Raw genomic sequence first — 7,461 nt, 5'->3', positions numbered from 1 at the left:
GATACCTCAAAGAGCTTGGACTGGAGGTTCCATTTGACCCAGCCATCCCTCTTGTGGATATCTTTCCAAGAGAACTAAAAGAATCATATCACAGAGAAGTATGTGCACCCATGTTTATAGCGGCACAGTTTGTAATAGCTAAATCTTGGAAACAGCCTATTTGCCCATCCATTGGAAACTGGATAAAGATTGTGGTTTTTCCATAAAGAATGAGAAAATAGATTCATTCATAGGAAAATGGCTACATATTGAAGATATACTCCTAAGTGAAATAAATAAGTCACACATGTGTAAATACAGAATAGTTTCCCTGGTGTGAATAATCTGCAACAATGCATAAGATTCTAATAAGATTACTGACATTTAGAAATGGAAGAAAGGAGCTAACGGTGTAGGGAAGGTGGGATGGGTAGGGGAAGAGTAAAAAGGGAAAAGAAAAAAATGTGAGAAAATGAAAAGATGAAAATAAAGTGTTTGTAGATGGGGAGGGGAGGAGGGGGTGAAGGGAGGGCAGAGGTAAGGGGAAAATATGAGAATCAAGACTTTTCGCGTAGAGGTACAAGATCCCAACAATGAATGTAACTGTACTGTATCCCTAAAATGTACCAATAAACTCAATTAAAGCTGGAAAAAAAAAAAGCTTAGAACTCAGCCTGAGCAATTTAGCAACTTAGTGCAACCCTCTCAAAATATAAAGGTGCAAGGGATGTAGCTCAGTGTTCTATTCCCGGTATGGAAAAATAAAGTGATTGCAAGCTGTTATTTAATTAACTATAAATGAAGAAGAGCATGTAAATTTGGAGGTCTTCCTTTTATTTTGTTTTGCGGGGGCAGGGTCTCACTATGTAGTTGAGACTGACCTGGAACTCACTGTGTAGCCCAGGCTGGTCTCAAACTCACAGCAATCCTCCTGCTTCAGCCTCTCAAGTGTTGGGATTACAGGCGTGAGCCACCATGCCCAGCTAGGGGAAAGGTCTTTCTTTTAGCAGCAGGGTCAGGGAGGATGCTGAAGAGAGGGCTGAGACCTCCCCCACCCCCAAAACATGTTGCTTCTGCACAGAGATGAAGGCTACAAAGACTTATATAGGCCAGTGGGGCTAAAGTGTCCCCCATAGTGGTCAGAGAGCAGGAAAAGATGAGGGGAGGCAGTGCAGGAAGGATGCTGACAGCTGGCACTTTGGCACAAGGCAGGCAGGCCCTGACCTCTAGAAAACATGACCAAGGGCTAGAGACTTCTGAAATCAACACCGAACTGTCACACACCAAAGCTGTACTGTCCAATTAAAATTATGTGAGTCATGTGCAACTGAGAATTTTCTAGTCTCATTTTCCTAAAAAGATGAACAGGTGAAATGAACTTTAATAGCTGTCATTTAACCCAGTATATCCAATATGTAATCATTTGCATTTATAATCCTATTTAAAAATGACTGGTAACAAGGAATGGTAGCATATGCCTATAATCCCAGTATTGTGGGAGGTTGAAGTAGGAGGATCACGAATTTGGACCAGACTTTGTCTCAAAATGAAAAATAAAAAGGGCCTGGGATGTAACTCGGGGCAAAGGTCCTGGGTTCAATTCCCAGTACCAAAAATCAATCAATCAATCAATCATTGATACATTTTTCATTATTTTTTTACACTTCATCTTCAAAACCTGGTGTGTTATTTTATACTTACAGCATATCCAAAGCCACATGAAATGGTTACAATAAAGTAAATAAATGAAAATAAATGTAGCCCTATCAAAGTGATACAGTTGTGTTTAAGAGAAAAACACTTCCCTCTGGTGCAGTTTTAAACTGTAAGTTAAACACCCAGGTCACACTAACCACACTCCTGGTGCCATGGGTGCAGACTGGTCTGGATTGCACTTCTATTGTGGTGGTTGGCTGGGCACAAGATACCAGCAGATAAAGGTACTTACAGCTCAGGTTGATCACGCGTACGCGTGTGTGTGTGTGTGTGTGTGTGTGTGTGTGTGTGTGTGTGGCAGGCGGGGTCTCAGCCGAGTCCTCCTTGGTTCTGACCAGTGTATTTCACATCCGTGCAACTCCTAGAACCCCAGGGAAAGAGAAGTCCTTAGGAGCAAGGGACTTTGAGAATGCTGACAGATCGATCCAAAGTGACAGTGTCACTGGCATCAGGTGAAAGGAACCACCGACAAAGAAAGGACTCAAAGGAGGCAAAGAAAAGGCAGACAGGTGAGGATGAAGCCCGGAAGAAAGAGCTGCTGCTCAGGTAGGAGGAGAAAAGGCCAGAAGATCTCAGATTCTCTCCCTTCTATGCCTCTGCAAAGACTGCAAGTCTGAGCCGTTCACTCCCTATCTGTGTCAAGAACTATGGATGATTACATGATGAACACACCATTCACTTGCTCGTTCCTCTAGATGGTACACTGTTCTATTGAGGTCAGTCTGAACTGTGCACGGCTGTTTGTGTAGACCCAAGTGTGTTGATTCCCTGAACAACTGTATCACAAGGTCCGCTTTGGCATAACATCCACTGTTTACCTGTAGGCATCTCGGGATATTTGCTGTTCAAAGTGGTTATCACTGAGGAACCCCCTGCTACACCTCCCATACAAAAATCCACCAAGTAAGTTTCTAAATGCCTGAAGAAGCTGTATGTCCCCCGAGACGAGGGCAAACAACGCATGGAATCAAAGGCCTCCTGTAAGTAGTGAAAGTGTCAGCCACAGATCGACAGGGTACCAGGTAACCCTGGCAGCCTCTGGAGGGCACCCGCCCTGCCCTTCCCATGGCCATGACCAGTGTCCTCTGCAGGTTTCCACTGACCCTGATTTCTGCTGCATTACTGCTTGGCTGGATGCACTTGAAAAGCACCTTGAGATTCCTGGAGAAAGAAAGCACAGGAAGAGGAAATGTTACACTTACCTGGGATGTAATCCTTCCCTGCTGTCCTAGAAAGGCAGGCACCTCTGGGTAGGCACTGGGGTCGGGAGAAGAGGACATGAGGGACCAGGCTGGACTTGTGGCTTCTGCTTGAGGGAGGGACACTCCAGACTTGTGCAGGGGAGGCCCATTATCAGAGTGGAGCCCTCACTTTAAAAATGGGATGGGAACTCAATCTGCTGAGGCTGGGAGGTGTGGGGGGGGGCTGAACCCAAGGCCTTCACACTTAGCCACATCCGGTACTTTTTTGAGGCAGAGTCTCACTAAGTCACTGAGTTGGAGCCAATGCTGGGCTCTACTTTGTGATTCTCCTGCTTCTGCCTCCCAGAGTGCTGGGATTACAGGTGGGCACCAACATGCCTGGCTTTAGAATTTTTTTTTTTTTGCTTATTGAATATGCATATCTCTGTCTCAGTAACCAACATGTAATTCTACAGCCCCTTCACTGCACAGAAATTCACTTATTAGTAATTTATTCTGAAGAAACAATCCTGAACTTGGGTAAAGATTTACTTGCTAGGTATTATTACAATAAACCTTGCCAGGTTTATTACAATTTGGTAAAACTCTGAAAGGACAACTAAATGTGCACATATAGAGGACTAATTAAATAAATATACCACACCCACAGGGGAGGAACATTATGTGGCTAATCAAAGTAAACCACAGAAAACTATTGATAGCACACTAGCAGAAAATGATCATTTAAATTTTTCTTCTGTGTACTTAAAATGAATTTTCTTTGCTTTTCTGACAAGTATTTCAGATACGATTTTTTTTTTTTCTGAGACAGTGTCTCACTGTATAGCCCAGGCTGAACTCAAGCTTATGGTGATCCTCCTGCCTCAGCTTCCCAAATGCTGGGATTACCAGTGTACGCCACTACACCCAGCTATAAATACATTTTTTTTTTTCCTGGTACTGGGAATAGGACTCAGGACCTTATGCTTTCCAGACATCTTTTTACAAAGTTTTATTTTGTCTTGTTTCACTGTGCTGGGGATGGAATCCAGGGCTTTGTGTAGGCTAAACAGACACTGCCACTGGGCTACAGCCACAGTCCCTAAAGCTATTTTAAAAATACCTATGGGCTGCTAATCTAACACAAGGCTTCTATTCCATTCCTATCCTTGGAGTAGGAATCCACAGCAAAACATCAAAATGGCTCTTGTGGACAGAATTCATTAAATGGAGCTTAGCTGGGGAGCTGGAGGTATATGAGCCAGGGCCCTCAATCCTGTCCACAGTCCTGCTGAGGTCTGTGTGTCTGTCTTTTCTCAGTCAGTTTGTCAACAGTCATTGTGATTAAGAATTGGCCTGGCTATACTGGGAAAGTAGCCCAGTGGCAGAGCACTTGTCTGGCATACTCAAGGTCCCAGGTTGAATCCTCAGCACCAAAAAGGAGGAATAAGTCAATGACCTGGCTAAATCCTGCTGGCTTCTGCCCTGAAAATGGTCCTGGTCTGGCTTTGCCACCTACAGAATATGCAATGATATTTGCCCACCTCTGTGCTCTTCTTCCCTCCCCTGGCTTCCTGGCGAGCAGAGCTTGAGGCTCAGGAGCAAATAAAGTAGCACTCAATGAACCTGCTGGACCCCCACGGCTCCCTGAGAAGTCTCAGGTTGGCCTGGAAGGCCACCCCAGGGCCGCTGTCCCCAAGTTGGTCCAAGAATTTGGCCACGATGTTAAAAAGCCCTGCAGTATCACAGCAACTCTATAAGTAATCCTGACAGTGTTTTTTTGGTTTTTTGGGTTTGTTTTTTGTTGTTGTTGTTGGTTTTTTTTTGTTTTGTTTTTTTTTTTTTTTGGTACCAGGGATCAAACTCAGGCCCTTGTGCTTTTGAGGCAGGCAGTGGAACCGCTGAGCCAAACCCCCAGCCCCTGACAGTGGTTTTCAAAAAACAGTTGAAAGCTGTCGATAAGTTTCAAAATAAAAACTGATGAATAATTGTGATATATTTAAAACATGCCAAGCTATGAATCAATTTAAAATATTATAGAAAATATTTTGACATGGAAAGATCTTCCAGCAATACTATTAAGTGAAAACAAAAGCAGGGTACAGGGCCAGGAATGTAGCTCAGTGGTGCCACTGCCTGCCTCAAAAGTGCAAGGTCCTGAGTTTGATTCCCCAGGAACAACAACAACAACAGAAAAACAACAACAAAAAACGGTACAAACTGGGAATTGTAGTGCACACCTGTAACCCCAGCCCTCTGAGAGGCTGAGACAGGAGGATCATAAGTTCAAGCCCAGCCTGAGCAAGTTAGACCCTCTCTCAAAACTTTTTAAAAAGGGGTGGGGTATGGCTCAGGGTGAAGGCCTAGGTTCAGTCCTCAGTACTGCAAAAATAAAGGGCCCTTCCCCAGAGAAAAGGAACCCATGAGAAATCTTCAGGGGCACAAGGCAGGGAGGGTGAGGAAGGCTGAGTTTTAGCGATGAATGGTGAAGAGTAGAAAGCATTAATCCCGGCCTGGCCACAGGAGCCCTGAACACTAGGCTGGCTCAGCCTCTCTCTAATTAGGGAACCTGCTTGGAGGCCTGTCATGCTGATTGCCTCTTGTCTTTAACAGAAGAAGGAAAAGCTACTTTTCCATGACTATTCCATAAGGGGATTGCATATGGAAGTGACAGGGGTGTGGGTGAGAGCTAAGGTCCAGCTATGCAGACAGAGGATAAACAACTGCATGTGAGTTTAGAGATGGTCCAGCTAGGAGTCTTCCTCCTTCAAGTGCCCGGAAGGCCCCCTTGTTCCTAGCCCATCTCTCCTTCCTCCTAGTGATCTGCGGACTCCACGAAATCCTCCACAATCCTTTGATGTGATGCTGTCCCAACTGCTTGGTCTGCAAGGGCCCTGGACTCTGGCAGGTGCTGCCCTCCACTGTGACCCTCCAGCTGCAGCCCTAAGCTACTTGAACAGCCTCAGACCTGAGACTTCACTGTGGAAAGCAGATTCCTGCTCCCAGTTCTGTCTCTGCAAGAGTCATTCATCCTTAGGATGTGGGCCCCTCAGGACAGGACCTATCCACATAGTTGCTACAGTGCTGCTCTCCAGCTCAGCACTGACCATCAGTCAGAGGCTCTGTGCCAGACTCTGGAACAAAGGTGACAAGGGTACAAGCAAGCTGGACAGGGTAGGAAAGAGGGAGCCACCTCAGTTACAAAGTCTGATCCTGCACCTCAGCCAAGACACTAAAGAAACCTACAAAGAAAACCACAGGGTAAGACTCAACATGAAGATGGCATCAGGGCACTTTATATCTGATCAGAAGCTGACTGGCACTAGGAGGGGAAGTGAGGGAGACTGAACATGTGCAAGGAGTCAATGCTTCTTTTCTGGCTTTGGAAATGGAGGGGCCACCTGAGAGGTATCCTAGGTGGCCCTCAGGAGCTGAATGGGGCCCCCGCTGACAGCTGAGGACTCTGGTCCTCAGTCCTCAATCCCACCTCTGGCGATGACCTGAATGCACTGGGAGGCAGTCTCTTCCTGGAGCCTGGAGGTAGGAGCTCAGTGCACCCATCCACCCCTTGACTTTGGCCTTGGGATACTGAGTGTGGCACCCAGCCAAGGCCTTGTGCACATGTGACCTGCAGAACTGGGAACTGATGAGTGTTGGTGTAAATCACTCCACCTGTGGTTATTGTGCCAGAGCGACAGGAAACTAACACCTCCACTGGGAGCTCACAAGAAGCTCAGGGCGGTGCAGGAGCCCAGACAGCTCCTTGGGAGTGAGGTCTGGGGGAGAAACTGCATGAGGCCAACCAGAGTTTTCTTGTTTGTAGTTTAGACGCCCACAGCTTCTGAGGCAGGGCAGCAAACTCTGACACCCCCAGCATGCAGGAAAACCTTCTGCCTCTCACTGTGGCAGAGGACAGGAGTGGGTGTTTGGCTTAAGCTTAGCAGTCTCCAGCCACCAGGGGAGAGGCAGGATCCCCAAGAGTTAGGCTTCAGGCACCCAGACCTTCCCCACCATGCTGGCAAATACTGAGAAGCAAGTAACCACCTTTATTCAACACAGGGGAGCTAAGAAAGGGAAGGTCCCACTCAAAGCACAAAGTGATGCGAGAAAAGGATGACATTAGTGGTCCACAGGTGGTAACCACAGCAACAGCAAACTCACCACTCACCCAACTGCCAACTGGATAGGGCTCAATGACCTCCTGGACTCCAGGCTCTATGAGAGTCCAGTAGAACCAAGCCCCATCTTGGTCTCTACTGTCCTACAACACAATGCCCAAGCCTTCAAGAGAAAAAAATGAAATGTGTAAAGAGAAAAACCCAGAGAGGGAGGGATGAAGCAACAAACAGATGCTAACTCCATCTTACAGCTGTGCACATCACCAGCTGTGCACAGTGGATATCTGCTGCCAGTGGACACAAGCAGGAAAGAGGAGGAGAAACTGGCAGATCCTCCATCACAGTAAAGGATTTTAGTGTACATGTTTGGAAACTGAAGATCTAGAATGCAAAAAAAAAAAAAAAAAAAAAAAAAAAAAAAAAAAAAAGGAAAAAAAAAAAAAAAAAAAAAAAAAAATGAAGTAAAA

The sequence above is a fragment of the Fukomys damarensis genome, unplaced genomic scaffold (genome assembly GCF_012274545.1).
Source record: "Fukomys damarensis isolate Sample0158 unplaced genomic scaffold, DMR_v1.0_HiC HiC_scaffold_17, whole genome shotgun sequence".
Lineage (NCBI taxonomy): Eukaryota > Metazoa > Chordata > Mammalia > Rodentia > Bathyergidae > Fukomys > Fukomys damarensis.
This window is presented reverse-complemented; position numbering follows the sequence as displayed.